This window comes from Chlamydotis macqueenii, chromosome 4 (assembly GCF_036417535.1).
Source record: "Chlamydotis macqueenii isolate bChlMac1 chromosome 4, bChlMac1.mat, whole genome shotgun sequence".
NCBI classification, from domain to species: Eukaryota; Metazoa; Chordata; class Aves; order Otidiformes; family Otididae; genus Chlamydotis; species Chlamydotis macqueenii.
In genome coordinates, this window is record NC_141559.1 from 44,333,105 (window position 1) to 44,351,605 (window position 18,501).

General features: G+C 50.4%; 1 long non-coding RNA gene across 1 annotated transcript; it reads right to left on the bottom strand.

The window, feature by feature from the left end:
- Positions 1 to 186: 186 nt before the first annotated feature.
- On the bottom strand, positions 187 to 17,510 carry LOC147600965 (uncharacterized). Its single transcript, XR_015258515.1, has 3 exons — positions 17,161 to 17,510; positions 9,906 to 10,104; positions 187 to 931 (listed from the first exon to the last, which is right to left on the bottom strand). It is a non-coding gene; the product is annotated as an uncharacterized LOC147600965 (long non-coding RNA).
- Between the last annotated feature and the right edge of the window lie 991 nt (positions 17,511 to 18,501).

The window sequence follows — 18,501 nt, forward strand, 5'->3', positions numbered from 1 at the left end:
AGGAAGTTAATGAGCAAAGTTTATTACTTACTGGAAAATCATTGAAATTGAAAGCCACGTATATTTACATAAAGTACACAGCATCTGAAATAAATCCAAAGAATTTTGTTATTAATTTCCTGTGTTGTTTACATGTGTTAGAGCTATGTTTATTCCAGAAGAATCACTTGCCAGGAGCGATAGAAATCAAAGTGCAAACTGGTTTATTTTTCTCAGTAACTTATTAATAAGAACAGCAGTTTTTAGTGTTAGATAGATGATATGCAACAGATATTTTTCTTCAAATATGTATACAATAAGTGAGAAAATAAAGCAAAGGACTGTGCAGCCAAGTGAGTTTTTTCTTAAACAAAATGAAATAAAAATTAATACCGTTTTTGCAGTCTTGTCATTTTTTTCTATTAATTCCAAAAGACGTCGAATAAGTCACAACAAATTTTACAGTGCAATATTTAGTGTGTATTTCAATAACCAAATACTTACACGCTGAAGCGCTAATCGAGATCATAAAAACATCAAAGGTTTCATTACATTTTCTCACAAACTTATGAATTAAAAAAAATAAATATAAAGTTGCCTTAACAAATCAAAGATGGTAGAGTTTATAAAGTCTCCTTCTAAAGCTGAAAGGGAACACATATCACATTTTTATGGTAAGTTACTATATGTTAAAGTAATTTCTCATTTTTCACATTTGGTATGAAAATTATCCCGCATGTTTCTTAACCTCAGACCATCTCCTCTTAGTTTTGGCATGACTATAGAAAGCAGCTGGTGTTTTCTGAAGCAGCTATGAAGGAAATTATTCATGTCCTTTCCTTAGCTCCCAGTCCTGACTCCTCAATCCTTAGGTCTGCAGAATCCTTCTCAAAGGGAGTTTTGCTATAGAGTAAATACGACAGTGCAGGACTCATTCAATCCACTTGTGGGCCTGGAAAAAAACAAGGATAAGGAGTGTGTGGCTTTTCCAGAGTGTGTATTGTAGCCCTGGAGCCAGCTCTCGTTTGTTTTAATAAAAAACAGACATGGTCAAGATAGAGTCCTTCAAGACAGAGTCTTCTCCTAACACCGGAGAAGTAGGTTGTATTTGTGTTTTAGTGTGCAATGTGTGGAATCACTGCTTTCTTCATCGTCCGCCAAATGTTTCTGGGTTTGGGATTTGTCTCGCAGCAGCCGAGATATTCTAACAATTTAAGGATCAAGTCCTCACACCACCAATGTAGGTGCAAGCAACCCCTCTGCTACCGAGGGACTGGTTGGGTGCTCCAGACTCCGCAAGTGCAAGTGAGGGATGGGGTGGGGATTATGAACCCCCCCGCCTCCGGAGGGCTGGTGAGCATGGCACTTTGCTCCCAGTGAGAAATAAGGATTTTCATTCTGCCTGGCATGCACTCCTCAGAGCAACCTTCACACCAGAGGCACGGGGGCTCCAGATCCCCGCTGGCGGCTGTGAGTGCCTCCTGGGAACAGGCTCTGTAGTACCCCTCTGCAAAGGGAACAGACTTCTCGTTTTCAGCCCTGTTGCCCTCCGAACCCAACTCTGCTGTGGGAGGTTTAACACTTACTTAACGAGGACTATGTGTGTGCATACATATGGATGTGTGTATATCTGTCTACACATACACACAATATAAATTAACTAAACGTGTTACTAGGATACATCAGGAAAACCACATCCAAACAAAAAGTCCAATATGGAAAAAAGCTATTAAAAGATCCCAGCATTTGAGCTTGTTGTGTACAGGAACAAATATGATTAGAGGATACCAATGTTACATTTTGTCCTTTTCCTACTGGCCTTATAAGAGGTGCTGTCCTTCTAGGAGTAAAGGGAAGACTGCAAACAACAAAGCGAATCTGATCTTCACAAATAACGCCATGCTTGTAATTAAATCACCCACCTCAAGAAAACTTGGGGGTGAGCTCCATAGTTGAATGAAGCCTACTAGCCCTTGTTTAATGTTACAAAATGTCCAAGAGGCCTCAAAGGGCCCCTGTGCTCTGCCCATAGAGCTTTCACAAGAAATGCAGGCAAGAAGGACCTTTGTGCTCCAGGTGCCCAGAGGATCAGAGTACCCTCACATGAGCTCAATACTGAAAGATGAAGATAGGCGTGAACTTTACAATCTTCTTTTCATCACAACCTTCTTCTAGGCTGCCTAGTTAGCCTAAATAACTTTCCTCCTTCATCTTAAATGCAAAGATGCGTAGTCAAAGGACACATGCATTGCAGGGCTCATCACTGGTGTGCACCAGCCCAAGGCAGAGCTCAGGCTTATGGGATGGAGGAGTGCCTGGAGATGCTCTTGCAGCCCTAAGGAGACCATGGCCCCATTTTATCAGGGCTCTGCCACAGCCCTCAAGCAGCTCACAATGGACCAGGATGTGCCAAATTAGATGGCAACTACTCCTTGTTGAGTCAAGGGATTGAAAAAGATATGGTTTCCCTGTCACAGTCACCTGTTTAGGTCTGATAAGGCTCAACACAGTGATGGTCTGTTTTTTAGACACCCTGCTGCCTCCTGTATTACTTCTGCTGAGCTCTGCACCCTACACATAACACTGTAAAGACAGAGAATCAGCCAAGGTACCAGAGTTCTGCCCTGAAAGTCAGGTTTGGATAGTGAGAACAGAGACATGGGTGGTTAAAAAAAAAAAGTATCTCAAGGGTAGACTCTTAGGCAGATGTGATACAGGCACGTGGCTCTCCTGGGAGTGACACTTGGTCCATCTCACATACTTCACATGACATGATGATGTAGAAGTTGGTGTCTCCACCGTGCTCTGGCTGGTAATGTGCAACTTCTCTGGGCAAAACCGAATGTCCCAGCCCTGAATGCTTTCTGAAGTGTCTAGGCATGTAATGAAATGCTAATTTGAATGACGCTAGTCATGTGACTAAAAGGCTGAGATTTTCCTTCTAGTCATGATTTTCCAAACTGGAATTCCTCTTGGAATTGACTTTGAAGTCAGTAATGAACCTCCCATTGGATTTAATGTAAATAGAATCGGCCCTCGCTGGAGGTTTTAGTGGAGCAGAGGAAAACATTTTTCCTGTTAAAAGATTTTCCCATTAGTACAGACACATAAAAGCCTTCTCAAAGCTATAATGTTAAATATTTTAATGTCCTGCCAAACCTCATCAATTCTCATTGTTTAGTGAAAATGGCAGAGGCATTCTGAGTTGTTAGCTATGGCATTTTCTGCCTATTAAGATCAATAATATGCTTTATAAGGAATAAAGGCTTGTCTAATAAGAAAAGTCTTTTAAAAGTCAAGACAACTCCAACAGTTCTGAATGATTACAAATCATGTGGTTAATTTTATGGGGTGGAGTAGGGAGAGATTAAGGCCTTGGGCACATGAACCATACTTGCACACTTCTTTTCTTTACAGAAATCGTACTTCCCCAAAACCTCCCCTATGGATTGGCTGTGTGCACTCTAGGCGATATCAGTTTGATGGCTAGTGTAAGGAGCTAGAGTTTCCATTTCAGCACCATCCCATGGCTCTTAAAATATTTATTGCAGCAAATTTCTTTGACAGGTTGTATTGACATGTACAGAAGGAAGGCTTGGTTCAGATACAACTTCAGAAAGTTGTGCTTTTTGGGCCCTATGCTCTACTCCTTATTCAAGCAGCCTCAGTAGCTAATAGGCACGTGGGTTTGGGCCTTTGAGCTCTTTTACATTAAACAACACAGATGCATGTGCAAAGGCACCATCATCTGCAGTGAGTTTGGCCTGGCTCCACAGAGGCTGCATGAGAGGTCGGGTCAAACTTCAGGGACTTCACTTTTCAGATGCCAAGGGCAAAGTGAGCTCTGAACATGGGACGAGGAGCCGCAGCCCAGGGGAAGGCGGCACTGGTAGGTGGTAGAGGAGGTGGCTGCATGCAGTCTGCAGGATGTGTCCTCGGGAAGGACAGACATCCAGTGTGCTGGTCATATTTTCTATCAGAAACTGAAAAATTAATTAATTTTTATAGAAAGCAATGACCTGATGGTTGATATGGTATTCCCAGAGGCTCTGAGGGCTTCATTTCAGTTCCTTAGGGAGGTTAAACTTCTACTTCCTGCCCTCTGTAACAGAACACTGATGTCAGGGAGAAACTGTTCCTATGTTGGCATAGGCAAGGGAGAAGGGAAGAGGGACTGAATCATTACTTGTGCCCTGCAGGTTAACACAGTTTCAAATGAAAGAAGACTATTTCTTCTCCCTGTCCTGTGAGTGCCTGATATTCTGTAAGCTACGTACTACAGCGATGGGAGACGTGGTTGTGAATTCCCTGAAGCAAAGGGATGAAGGAGAGGGACTTCTGTCCCTGCTGGCATTTTCCCGCCCTGCTCCGATGTCACCGCGTTTTGTGCAGACCTGGTTTGTGTGAGTGTGCGTTGCATGTGCGCTGCCAGAGCTGGCTCCTCCAGGAAGGAGGAATGCTTTGTCTGTGAATCCGGATGGGATTAGGTGCGAGATACGCACTTAGCCCTGTCAAGAGCGAAAGGCTTCAGTGCATGTGTGGAGCAGAACTTCAGGCATTTCGGAGACTTCTCTGGTGCCGGGGGAGTTGCTTCATAAAGGCACAACGATATGAAAAAGATAGTCTGCATTTAAACACCAGATTTCCACCTAATCCCCAGTGTTGATATGCCTGTGAGCTGGACTTGTGTCCCAGTTAAGGAATGGGAGATTTCTAGGTGCAGATGGTATAAAGGATTGCAGTGACTCTTTCTAAATGCTTTGTATTGGAATCTCCACAAAAACCGTAAGTTTTTTCCTCTACATTTGTTACAACAGTGAGAAGCGAGTACACATATAAATATTTAGCATTTACTGTAGTATACTGCAATATATAAATTGATGCACACACACTTATTGCTCTTTTTTGTAACCTCACAAAATATCATGGTGTGAATTAATAAAAAATATTAAAAAAAAACCTGTAGAAACAAATTCATCACTAAAATGTGCTGCAAATTCCCAGTTCCCTCCTAAATCAAAACTTAATTTATTAGCTAAAACGTTTATAAGACCATTTTCTTGAATACTGATGCAGAATCAAATGGTCTTAATTTTATTTCCCATCTCCCCTCCACTCCCCACCAGTCCAGAGCCTTAAAATCCTCCTCCATTTCCCATCACAACCCATCTCGGATCCCACTGTGCTTCCAGACCCTGGTAGATCATGGGAGGGCCACATGCAGTTGCTAAGCGGGGATAAAGGGGTAAACTTCTCCTTGGACTTGAGGTGGAGACAGTTGCTGTGTTTGGCTGGACTTGGAGTTGGACGGTGGGGCAGATGCAAAAACAGTGAGGTATTGATTGCACAGGGTGAGCTTGAGAGTGGAGATTGGACTGGTGCCCAGCTTGTACAGCAAAGTGGCAGAAGATGAGTTAAATCTGCAGAGGCCCAAAAAGATAATTAAAAACACCCCTGGATGACAATGCCTATTAACTTGCTGCAAGATGCTGCATCCCATGGGGGAAGAAAGGAAACTCGCAGCTCCCCGGGCTCACTTTGGGAAGCTGTGTCTATGCACAGCCTGTCTCTAGAGGTCTATAGGTCCCTGCTGCTTCTCCACGATCCTGTGAGGGTTCTGGGGGGCCTAGGGGTGGTAGGGCAGAAAAATGCCAGGAAACACGTTTTGACAGAGAAAGTCTTGCGAGCTTCCCATGTGCGTTCCACATTGCCTATCGCATGCCCTTTGATGTCTGTTTTGGTTCATGGGAAGGCGTAAGGCCGGATCCTCACCTCGGGACGGACAGTACCAGCCCTACACACCGAGCTGCACCATCTGGCCCATCCAGCACAGCTCGGTGCGTAGGGCTGGCACCATCCATCCAGAGGTGAGGATCTGGCCCTGGTCCCAGCCCCAGTGCTGATCCTGCATCCCCAAGTGCACAAGTTGTGCTTTTTTTTTTTCCTCCTTTCTTCCCCCTTTATCTCTTTTTTCTTTTCTTCCTTACCCTTTTTCTCACTTCTTTTCTTTTTTCTTTTTCTTTATTAAAGTTATTTTTTCTTTTTTCTGTTTCTTTTTTCATTTTCTTTTTTATCTTTTGTCTTCTTCTATTTTGTTTTTTTCTTTTGTCTTTTTTCTTTTCTTTTTTCTTCTTTTTTCTTTTTTTCTTTCTTTTAAAGTTTTTTTCCTTCCCCCGCTGCTGTTAACTAAGAGCTTTCTGTGTTCCTCGCTGCAAACACGGTGGTTTCCTCCCCGACAGAAGCACGGTCTGAAACCCCTGCTCTGTCGAGAGGCGCAGCCCAGGGCCGGTCCCGGGGGCAGCCGTGCCCTGCGGAGAGCCGGCCTGGCCACCTACCTGCCCCGAAACGCAATCCCCACCTCCTCCGCGGGAAGGAAAGGCTCCTTGAAGCTCCCCCGACTCAAGGCTGGGAGCTTCAGGGACTCGGCAGCTCCTTCTGCCTTGCTCTGTGCCAGTTTTCGGCTCTTCGTGCAAGAAACCGACGGGAAAATATTAACAAATAGGAAAAAGTAGGAGATCATCCCTTTCCTTTCCCCTTTCCCTTTCCTTTTCCATTTCCCTTTCCCTTTCTCTTTCCTTCCTTCCCTCCTTCCCTCTTTCCCTTCTTCCTCCCTTCCTTCCTTCCCTTCTTTCCTTCTTTCCTTCCCTTCTTTCCTTCTTTCCTTCTTTCTTTCCTTCTTTAATTCTTTCCTTCTTTCTTTCCTTCTTTCTTTCTTTCCTTCTTTCTTTCCTTCTTGCCTTCTTTCTTTCCTTCTTTCTTTCTTTCCTTCTTTCCTTCTTTTCTTCTTTCTTTCTTTCCTTCTTTCTTTCTTTCCTTCTTTCTTTCTTTCTTTCTTTCCTTCCTTCCTTCTTTTTTTCTTCCTTTCTTCCTTTCTTTTGACAGAATCAGGTTTGAAATCACCTCTCTAAGATGTTACATGGGGGCTTTAGAGGAGATTATCAAAGGAGGGAAGGATGGATGCGTTTACCCACGTCTTTTGCACCCCACAGCCTGCAGTTACAGGAGAAAAAAAAAAAAAAAAAAAAAAAAAAAAAAGACAAGAAGCCGAGGAAACATCTATTCTCTCATAAGGAGGAGTTTGGGAGCTCAGGACTGTTCCACGCAGAACAGTTTTCCAAACGGCAGTTTTGAGTTGGCATCGCGCTACTCGAGGCACCCGAGAAAGCTTCGTAAAAAGCAGCTCGGGTGAAAATCAGCCTCGAACCGGAGCGTTTCCGTCAAATTCAGGTGTGCGTGTATGCATACATGTTGGTATGCACTTACGTGTATATAGTATAGTATATTTGTACCTCTTTGTATGTATTTCATGTATAAAATATATATTGACGTGCTCCCCAGTTTGTATTTCTTGCAGATCTTCAAGCGTGTGAAGCAAATTAAGGGAAACCGCAGGACTAACTCGCGGCTATTTAATAAGGTAATTAAAATAATATATTATATATTCGACTGTATTAATTTAACCTATGTTAATCGTTCCTGTGCGCCACCGTGTTCCACCGTGCCCAGCCCAGGCCGGGGCTTCCCACCCGGGTTTACTGCCCACCCCGCGCTGAATCCACACCGTCCCGCCGCGCACACGCGGAGCAGCCTCCCGCGGAAACGAGGTGGAGCTGGGGGGTTGCTCCCACTGCTGCTGCTCTCAGATCTGCGGGGAGGGCGCGGTGCTCGGGTTTTAACCCAAGCATCCCCTCGGCCAGCGCGGTTCCCACCATTCCGAAAAAAAAAAAAACACCAAACAAAAAAAACCAAACCAAACCAAACCAAAACAGCCGAACCTCACTCAGAACAGGAAAAGCCCCGAAACGCCCTAAAACGCCTTCGTGCACCCCACGGGTCTGGCATTTTCCTCTCTCTGCGGGGGAAGGGAAGGTGCGGGAAGGGATGGGATGCGTGGAGGAAGCCCGACGGCGGGGACGGGGAACCAGGGCATGTGGGCTCCTGCAGCTCGCTGGTGCTGGCCGCCACCTGCCACGCGGAAGGGGTAGAGTTGGCGGCTGCGGATGTTCCGCGGTGACAGCTCTCCGGGGGTCACAGCCGCCAGTGGGGGCCCGCCGTGGGCACCCAGCTGCGGTGTCCAGGTGCTCGGATCCCTGTGTCCTCACCTGCCGGCTGGCGATAGCATCCTTCCCCTGGAGATCTCCCAGCTCTCCGCTCGGGATTCAGCATGCGACTTAAATAAATGAAACCGTCAATTACGGAACAGCTGACACCCTACCTCGGGACTCCGGCCTGCAGCAGAGTGGGAGAGGAGACCCTTGTGACCAAAGAGGGGGTCACACCCGAGCAGCGAGGGCACCTGCCCAGGGTGTGTGGCGGGGTGCCACCGCAGGTGCCTCACTTCGGGCAGGGTTCAGGGTCCTGCTGAGGCCTGAGGAGGGTGAGGGAGGAGATGGCTCTCTCCGAGGTGTCCCCGTCCCAGGTAGTACGCCGGGCCCGTGGGATGTCACTCCGGGGGCTGGGTGTGCCGCGGGCGGGGGACAGGGCAGATGGGGGAATCCCTGAGTCCCCCAGCTGGGAAGAAGCCCCTCCCGGAGATGCCTGCAGCCCGGTCCCTGGGACCAGTCCTGGCAGCGCGGCCCCTGTTCCCCCCCGCACAGCCCGCCCGCGGTGCGTGTCCCAACAACGGTAGGAAAAGCCAAATCAGAGCGACAGGGTGTCCCACCAAGTGCCTGTTACTGACGGATTTCCCTTCTCCGTGGCAAAGAGGAAGGGTTTTAAAAAACTATTTAAAAAAAAAAAAAAAACAAACCTAAGGGTTTCGGACGGAGAGTAAACGCGGAGCTGAGGGATGCTGCGACCTTCATAGGGCTGAAAGCGCGCACCGGGGGATGGGGAGGGGGCACCTAAGGGTGCCCTTAACGCCCGACGTGTTGGCTGCTCTCCCTGGGATGGGGTTCCCACCCCCGGGCGTGGGAGCCTTTATCGGTTTCGGCGGTGTTAACACCTAACAGGGCCGGGGACTAGAAAAGCTGCGGGGCGGGGGAGGCGCTCCGCCCCGGGCGGACCGGGGCTGCCCCCTACTCCTTGCGCTGCTCCCCGGGCCCCCCCGGGTGCAGCCCCTTATCCCAGCCGTGGGTCAGGTGCCTCCAGCTCGTCCGATCGTGAGCTTTGGCTGCTGGAAAAGGGCGGCATCGCGCTTTGCCACCGGCCCCCGTCACCCTGCCAGCTCCGTGTCCCCGGGGGCGGGAGGCGCCGCTCGGTGACCGCGGTGCCGGCCAGGACCCTGCAGTTTCTTCCCTTCTTCTCCCAATACCCTCCTGCTGGTTTTTTTGGTTTGTTTGGCTGGTTTTGGTTTGGTTTTTTGGGGTTTTTTTTTGCTTTTTTTTTGTCCCCAGAACTTCAACTTGGGAGTAGTTGTTTGTTTGTTTGGGGTTTTTTTAAGTGTGAACGGTCCTAAAAACAGACACGAGACAAATATTTCAGATCTAATCTAATTTAATCAGCTTCTAGAGAAAGTTGTAAGTAAAGCAGAGATTCACTGCGTTGGCACAGCCCCCCGAAGGAGCATCACCGTCCGTAACCTGTACCCATGTTCAGACTCTCCCGAGGAGGGGGGCAAACAACGCGGTTTGGGGAAAAAAAAAAAAACTTCCTTCGCGGCACAGTCTTAAAAGCCAATGCCAAAAAATACACACACAGAGGAAAAAAAAAAAAAAAGGTTGGTCTCTCCCCGTCGGAGAAAACGATGGACGGCGCGAGAGCTCGCTACTACCCACCTGCGACCCCCCGCCCGGACAGAACGGCCCAGCCCCGGGCTCCTGTGCCACCGGCCTGGCTCTGCCCGGTGTCGTCCCCACCACCCCGGTGGGGTCGGGTCGCAGCGGAGCCCGCTGTCGGTACAGAGCCGGCGAAGCCAGGAAGGAGACCCCAAGATATCCCCGGGGGGGGGAGCGGCTGGACAGGGAACCGAAAAGCACGTCACTTACCTGGCTTGGTCAGGTAAAAACCCTCCGTTGGGGAAAAACAACAAAAAAAAAATTCCTCCTCGGGTGTTCCCCGGGCGGTTCCCGTGGCTAGCGGCGGGGAAAGGCACCGGCGGCGGATGCGGTACCGTCGGGCGGGGCCTGTCGCGCCCCGCTGTCCCGAGGAACCCGGAGATAAAAAAAAAACCACGACAGGCTCCTCCTGTGAACAAATCCATTTCTGAGCATCAGAGAGTGGGTTTAAGCACATTAAAAAAAAAAAAAACACAAACCCCAAACAAACAAACAAACAAAAAAGAAAAACCAAAACCAAACCACACCACCACCCTCCGACCTGTATTTGAGGAACAGTTAAAAATAATTGCCTGTGTTGAGAGGCAGGAGACGAGATTGCAGGGAAAACTACCTTCTTCCAGAGCCCGCTAATGGCCCTACGATTCATTAGGTTACTTCATCCTAATAACCTGGCCAGCATCAGTCCCGGCGACCTGGGCCCATGAAGCACCGCCAGCGAAACCTCGTCAAAGAGGAGAGAGGGATGCAGGTTTATTGGTGTCACCTTACCCAGATAACACACCCCCGGCTCCCCAGGCTGGGGAAAGAGGGATCTCTGTTTTGGGAAGGGCTTGGAGCTCCGGGAGAGGGGTGGCTGCTCCCACAGCCGCTGTCACCCGCCGTCTCCCGTCCCCTCCGCTCTCCTCCTCCGGTCCCCGTCTCCCCAGCCGAACAATAGCGAGAGTTGTGGCGAGGTTTTTTTTTCCCCTCTGATTAAACCCAGGCCAACCAATGGCAGCCGGAACAGAACGAAACGCACGGAGTAACATTTCGATCATAAACGGGAGTTAACAGCTTAAAAAGAAAAAAATAAAAAAAAATAAAAGGGGGTGGGTGACAAAAAAAAAGGCTCCTTGCCACCCAAAAATGTCAGTGAGTCACTGCAACATCACTCTGCTTGGAGGGGGAGACGGGGGACGGAGATGTCGCCTGCAAACGCCGGCAGAGACTGGCCCCGGGCTTCCGACGGGGCGGGCGGGTGGAGGGGCGAGCGCGTCCCCTGCTGCCGGGATAACTCCCGGTTCAAGGTAGCCAGGAAGCGCCCGGCCCACACAGAAAGCCGCCGCGGTCCCTCCCTGTTTTCGCAACAGTGGTAACGCGCCGGCGGCCACGAAAGAAAATAAAAGCGCCCTGCCGAGCTGCCCGTTCCCGCTGCTGCCTGCTCTGCGGAGAGTTTGCCGGCGACAAACCCTGCGGGCTGGTCCCTCGGACCCCTCCCCCGCCCCGTCCCCCGGGTGCCCAGGGCACCGGCAGCCCCGCCGGTCGGGCTGGAGGGGAGGCGCGCCCCTGCCCGCGCCCCCGCGACTGACAGCGTTCCTGTTATTAATCCTTTTTTTTTCTTTTTTCCTTTTACCTCAAGGGCTTTTTTTTTTTTTTTTAAACTAGTAAAGTGTTGCCCTGGCTTGGAACTTGTCATAACAGGAGCCTGCTTTATTTATTGGGTTATTTATTCTTTTCACGCGCAACAACAATATCCCGAAGATGGTGCGTTTGAAAGAAGGAGTTTCCAAAAACAAGAAAGAAAAGGACAAGGAGAGAAGGGAAAAATGAAAGGGCAAGAAAGAGAGAGAGAAAAAGAGGGAGAGAAAGAGAGAAAGGAAGGAAGGAAGAAAGAAACCACACATGCCAGCCCTTCAAAATTAAAACAAGAAGTGCCGAAGTATTCTTTTTGGTATTAATATTATTTATCATTTAATACTCCAGGAACTTAAAAAAAAAACTTTTTGCAGGGAAAGAAAAAGAAAAGAACTGTTCTCTGGAAACCATTTGTTCACAACTCGAACTGTGCCATTTTGGCTCAGAAACAAAACTCGAGACGCCCAGCCCAGCCCTGCCCGCCCCCCCCCCCCCCGGGCATATATCTTTTCAGCACACATTTTAAAATAAATATCCTTACGAGTATTTCCAGAATGCCTCCTTGTTATGAACTGATAGGATACAACAAACCCCAGCTGCGTGCCTGGAAGTTGGGATTTAGTCCTTTAAATACCAGGACAACATCTCCGGGGAAAACAATTACGGCACCTTCCATCCATCTCTCCCCCCCCCCCCCCTCGCCCCCCAAACCCCAAATCCTCCACTTCTGCCAGGAGCTGGGAAAGTTTTCGAGGCTGGTGGGGTCTGCCCCGTCCCTGCCCTCAGGAGATGCGCGGCGGCTCCGTGGGCACCGATCACGCGTGTGCGGTGCCGGCTGTCGGGGCAGCCCCGCCGAGCACCAGACAGGGGCTTGGTGGGCTGGATGCAGACAGTCCGGGGAGAGAGCCCCCGCGTAGTCTGTGCTTCGGCCAAGGAGAAAACGAGATTTTTTTCCTGACTTTCCCTGCGAGCCCTTTGAGTTTTACCGCGCTTTTCGTTCCTCCACTCAGGGAGTAAAAGTGAAGCCAAGCAAATTCACTGAGCTTATCTCCGCTGAATACAATAAAACAATGGAAAAATTGCCAGAGGTCTGCTCCTAGGTGTCCGGCTTGGGAAACGGGGCGAACCCGGCACCTTTTTTGTCCCAACCGAAAATGAATTCAACCTCGAAGATATTTTCGCAGGACCTTTACTTGGTAAAGCTTTCCTGGAGGTATTTTGTCCGAGAATAGCATTTATCATTAAAAACAAAACAAAACGAAACAAAACAAAAACAAGTCTGCAGAAAACATTTACTGTGTGATCTCCTGTTTTGGAGCTTGCAACAGGTGTCAGACCTCTCTTCAGGGAGAGTTAGATGTATATAGATATATGTCTCTATATGTGTATGATTAAATAAAATTACCACTTTGTCTATTTTAAACCATATGTGTGCAAAAGAAATAACAGAGAAATGTTAAAGTTTTAAACACCTCCTATGCTTATACAGCTTAGGCTCAGTGAGAATATATTATATGAGCTTATCATGTTTCAGTCTCTATTTTCTCGTCACTCTTAATGAGATGCTGCTGTGGGAACTACCGCTGCCCGTCTTTAACAAGCTGTACTCTTTTTAATCTTAGGTTAGCGTATGGCTTCCTAGGGCTGGACGGGTCAAAAATACCTTTGTTTTTCGAAAACAAGACCTGCGAGTAATGGTATTGCAAATGACGTAATAAATCTAAGAGTATTGCCGTCTATTACCATGATTTGCCATCAAAAATAAAAAAGTATGAACAGGCACATGCTTGAGGTAGTTTACCTCTGAAGATGAGTTACAGTGTGATATTCATTTCCCTCCGCCAAGGGAAGAAGAAATAAATCCCCAAAATTCGAGATCGTTGTCCGGCAAGGAACATTGTTTCTGACCAGATGTTTTACAGGGTGGGAGGCAGCGACCAAAAACCTCCTGAGGACTGAGCCCCTAACCCAGGGCCGAGCAGAGCTCTCTTACCCGTGCCCCCACCTATATGCCATACGTCCAAATACGCCTATAGCCAGCGCCCGACGCGCCAGCGGCGTCTTACTCTGGGTGATGGAGAGGGGCTGCGTGATTTCAGTCGCTGTTTTTTTTTTTTTTAGGGAAGCTGAAAAAAAATTGGAGGGGAAAAAAAAATGTGTCTGAGCATGTTTTTTTTTTTTTCTTTCTTTAGTTAGACACCCCTCCTCGGCCAGGGCAGCCGCCCCCCGCCGCGCCAGGCACCGGTTGGGCAGAGCAAAGGGGTGCGGGGCGGGCGGACCCGGGCTTCCCGGCCACCGCCTCCCCACGCCGGGGGGGTGCTCGGGGGATGCGCGGAGGATGCTCAAGGGGGTCCGCGGAACTCCCGCAAGGGCGTGCAGCCCGGCCCACTTGCCTGGCACACGCTGCGGAAAGCTGCCCTCCAAACCAAATCACGGCTTGTCTCTCGTCCCGGTCCCTCCCTCCCCGAGACCCCCACCGAAGTCAAGCCCCAGCCGGTTTTCTAAAGGCAATCCGCCGGTTTCAGAGCCCTTGAAGTCCCAGCCCGGCCCCGGGACACAGCGCACACGAGGATGCTGCGTGGCCGCGGGAGGGGTGCCAAGGTAGCTGGAGGGGGATTTAAGGAGAGGTAGCAGTGAAATCCTGGAAGCACTCGCAGCGTGCAGCGAACCGTAGTGCCCACGGCAAGGCGGGATCCGGCGGGGACCAGGGGTCCCAGCGCCGGGGTGCTGCCCTGCATCCGCCCCACACTCCCTGGCCAGCGTGGCCGCGGAGCTCCGGCAGCGGAGAGTAGCCTTTTTCCTTTTTTTTTTTTCCCTCTTTTTTCCTTTTTTTTTTTCTTTTTTCTTTTTCTCCCCCCCCCCCCCTTTTTAAAAATATCTCTTTTTTTCCTTTTTTTTTTTTTTTCTTTCCCCGAAAGTGCCGATTTCACAGGCAGAAAATGGCAGAAGGGGAAGAAGAGGTTGCCCTGCCCCTGCGCCCGTCCTGCCTCCCTCCTTGCCTCCAGCCTCAGGAGCTTCCCGCGTCCGTCTGTCTGTCCCGGAGGATGGATGTGCTCCATGCCCCTACCGCGCACGGAGGCCCAGGCCATCCTGCGAACGACATGCTGCCTAAATAAAGATAAAACGTGCTATACATCACAGCCTTTCCCGGTTATTCTCAATGACTTGTCGATTCCTTCCCCCTCCCGGCACACGTGCAATGATAGAAAATGGTTTTAAATGACGAGGGGTCACGCAGAGCCATCCTGATCGTTTAGTAAAAATAACAGAGCTATTACAGAGCTGGAGGAAGGAGCCGGGATGGGGAGTCCATCCACACATGCCTCAACATCGTGCCTCGACTGAACACACACAGAGACATACAGATATATATACACACACACATATATGTACACCCAGCCAGATGGTCCCGTGGGACCCCTCTCAGCACCCTCTCATTAGGCCGTAAATGGGCGCCTAGATTATTTCGGGGCGGGGGGGGGCGTACACATGCGGAGGGGCTGTTTGCGTCTTCGGGATGGAAATGCACGTAAAGCCTTTTACGAGAGCTCGGGAGACAGCATTTGCTCACTAACCTACACTTTTTTTCCCCTTCCATCTCCATTGCCGAAAACTGGAAATAATTAAATGCTTTAAAGGTTTACTTTTTAAACCGTGGCTGGAGTAAACTATGATTCAGGTGTAAATAATTACCAAAGTCATGAAAGCGCAACTGCTACATGTGGTTTATTCATTGCTTTTTTTTTTCTTTCCCCCCAATCGTTTGATCATTTTAGTCCTTCACTGTTTGCCAAATTCACATATTTGTAATTTACTAGACTTTATCGTCTCCACCAGGGTAGGGATGTTGTACATTAGATTCTGTCCTCGGTGGAGAAGCCTGGCTGGAACAAACTGGATGCTCCTCGAGAAGGGGGTACCTCTATTAGGCCAGTATTTGGAAAAGCTTTCCATATCAGATTAGAGAAATTAGAACTGAATAAAAGATGCTTCCCCTTTCATAAACGCTACCAGACCTACTTGATTTTAGACTCCGGAGAAGAAACGAGTTATTGAAGAAAAGAAATTGTTTAAACACAATAGATCCGTGCCCAAACGAAAGCATTCCCTGCGGCAAGACAAGCAGGATTTGGCCGAGAGCACGAAAATGGAAGCATCCATTAAGCGAAAGCCTTGGAGAAATAGGAGAAACGTGGACGTGCAATATACAGCATATAAACAAAAGCCTGGGATTGATTTCGTCCCCGTTTTCTTCAGCCTGTGCCTCCTTTTTTTTTTTTTTCTTTTGCCTACGCTACAATTTCAACCCGTTTATCTCCTCAGAAAGCCACGGTGGGAAAAAGCAGATAAATTATCTCTTTTTTTTTTCTTTCTTTCTTTCTTTCTTTCCTTCTTTCTTGTGTGTGTCCTCTTTTAAAATCTTTTTTTTTTTTTTTTTTTGCTTAGTAAGACACCACTTGAACATGTTCTGGTGTTGTAAAAGTGCTTTTTATCAGGCTGTAAATTACTGCCCCTCTGACAGGGCAGCCGGAAATGTAAATCACACCATAGAGCTAAAGTTATGAAAAAGTTTGTTCCTTTTTCTGCATCCCAGGAAGATCGTGGGACTGCTGGATCAGGAAAGGAGCTGGGGCGGGGGGTGGCTTGTTTTCTCTTTTCCTGCTCCATCAAACTGTTGGCTCCACGGTGCCTGGGACTTTGATGAGAAAGAACGGACAATGTGCAGAGTCCCTTCCTATGACACCCAGGCCACCGCCACTTGGGAGGTCCTTTGGCCTAATGCAGCCACGGCTAACTGCTCCCAACAGGAGGCTCTGCGGATCAGGCAGGGTCACAATTATACTTCTGCTAAAGGCAAGAGCCTTTTTTTAAAAAAAAAAAAAAAATGGAGAGAGAGAGAGAGAGAGGAGGGGGCTGGGCTAGCGGTTGAATTAAAGCCTTTCAATTCGTCTGGGGAAGGAAAGAGTGAGAGCGGGGTTAGCACGAACCGTTTCCAACAGGCACGAGCAAAATCAGGTCGTTTCCACCCAGAGGACAGTGACGGGGGCCGAGGCCCGGGGGGTCCGGACGAGGCTAGCCGCGGCCCCAGGGCTTCCAGGCCGGGCGGCCCGCCGGCAGCAGCACAGCCCTCGCTTCCGCCCCCTCCCGCCACTGTGCGGGGTTTTGGGGGGACACCCCAGCCTCTTGGCCTCTGATTTAGGCACTCGAGGGGCGCGAGTATTTTGCAGGGGTGGCGGGGAAGGACGGGAGGGGTGAGACGCGGTGTCTGCCTCGAAGAGGGGGCTGAGCTTCCTGGCGCTGTTAAACCCCGTGCCTTTCGCCGTTTGCTCGGAGGGATGAGGAAAAGCCGGGGGGTTGGCGGGGGGGGGGGGTGGGTTGGAAAGAGGGGGGTATCGACCTTTGCCGCGCCCCGAGGCGGCGGCTGCTGGTACTGGTGATGGAAACGGCGTCCTCGGGTCCGCAGCCGGCCAGTCCTCCCTGCCCCGGTGGGGTCTGTGCCTTCCCCTTGTTCGCCCGCTCTCCTTTTAAAGCCCCCAAACTCACCCCGCTCTGACACCCACCTCCCCCCGGGAGCCCGAGCCCCGTCGGGCCGGGGGCTTCGGGAGGACACGGCTCCCGGCTGCTGGCTTCCGGCGGGGCAGGATGGAGGGGGTCCCAACTCGTTCCCCACATCCCCCCCTTTCGGGGCTTGCCTGGAACAGAGGGAACCCCCTCGCCGTCTAACTCCCGACACCCCCCAGCCCGGTAGTCCCCTCAGCTCCAAGTAGCGAGACTGGACCGAAGGAGTGGAGCCAGGCTCCGGGGACCACGCCAGCCCCGATCCCTCTCACCGCCACCCCCCGCTTACCTGGACTGGGCTCCCCGTTCTTGGCGGTGTGATGGCAGCGGGCTAGGGGCGAGAGGGGGAGGGCTGGGCCCTCCGGGTGGGGAAAGGTCCCCTCATACCCCCCCCTCCCCTCTCACCCCCGGGAGATCCGGCGGGAGGAAGAGAGAGGGAGGGGGATAGGGAAAGCCGCCTCAGTCCCCCCTCCGCCTCCCCTTTCTCTCCCCGTTCGAGCCGAAGTGACCCGCAGTATCTGGAGAAGGTTTTTGAAGACGTTTGGGAGGGAGAGAGAGTTTTCTGCTGAGAAACTCAATCTGCCATACAGTAGCGGCTGCATCTGGGATCTGTCACCGCTGACAGCACCACGGGGCACAGACACGATCTTCCGCACAGCGCCGCAACTCCCCAAAATACCCTCCTCGCTCCCGAGGTGTCGGTCGGCCTGCACCACGCTACTTCGCCAAAAGGGGGAAAACCAACCTGAATTCCGGGCAAACCCACGCATCGAGGGGAGGGCGAGAGAGAGCGCGCCCCCCGCCTCCACTACTACCCTCCCTTCGCCCCCTTCACCTCCACGATGCTGAGCGCAGGGCCGCCGAGGCAGCAGCAGGGCGAGAGGCGATGTCACGATGCTCGGATGGCTCAAAAATGCCATAAATGTAAGCGCTAGCGCCACCAGATTCCCGAAAACGACTTTAATGAATAATTTCGGAGACAGTTATGGCTTAGGTAATTGCTGCGCAGCTCTATGAAAACCAGATTTGGGAGGGAGGCAGTCAAGGCCGGGCCGTGCGCCTGGGCTCGCTCCTGTCAGCCCGTCCCGTCCCCCAGTCACCCCGCCTCGCTGCCCGACCCCTGGGTGTCCCTGAGCACCCCCGGCTACCAGAGTCCCCCTCCGGGCAGGTCTTCCTGCAACCCTGCGGAGGCTGGGGGTGCGGGACGGGGGAGGATGCTAATATGATTATTTGTTATTATTTTTAATGTCCTTCGCCTCCCGCATTTTTTGGCAGGGCGTTTCATTGTCTTTTAGGCCGATTTTAAGGAAGTGCTAGGGGTTTGCAGGCGTATTTGACTTTTTTGGAAGTTCAGGGCAGGCAGCCCTGCAGCCGACGGCCGCATATGGCACGCTGATAGAGACCCCTATAGGAGGACCGCCTTCGCTTTCATCCCCACATGTTTGTTCAATATACGTGGCCAGCGAAACGACTCCACCGCCGCACATTAAAACATAATTTTGTGGGCTTTTTTTTCTCGCAAGTACTTCAGGAGAGGCAGGGGCTCGTTCCCTTCACGACGGGACGGCTCCGAGGGGCGGGTGCGCCGGGCTGCTTTGTTTCGCTATAACACGTTACTGCTGCTCCCCAA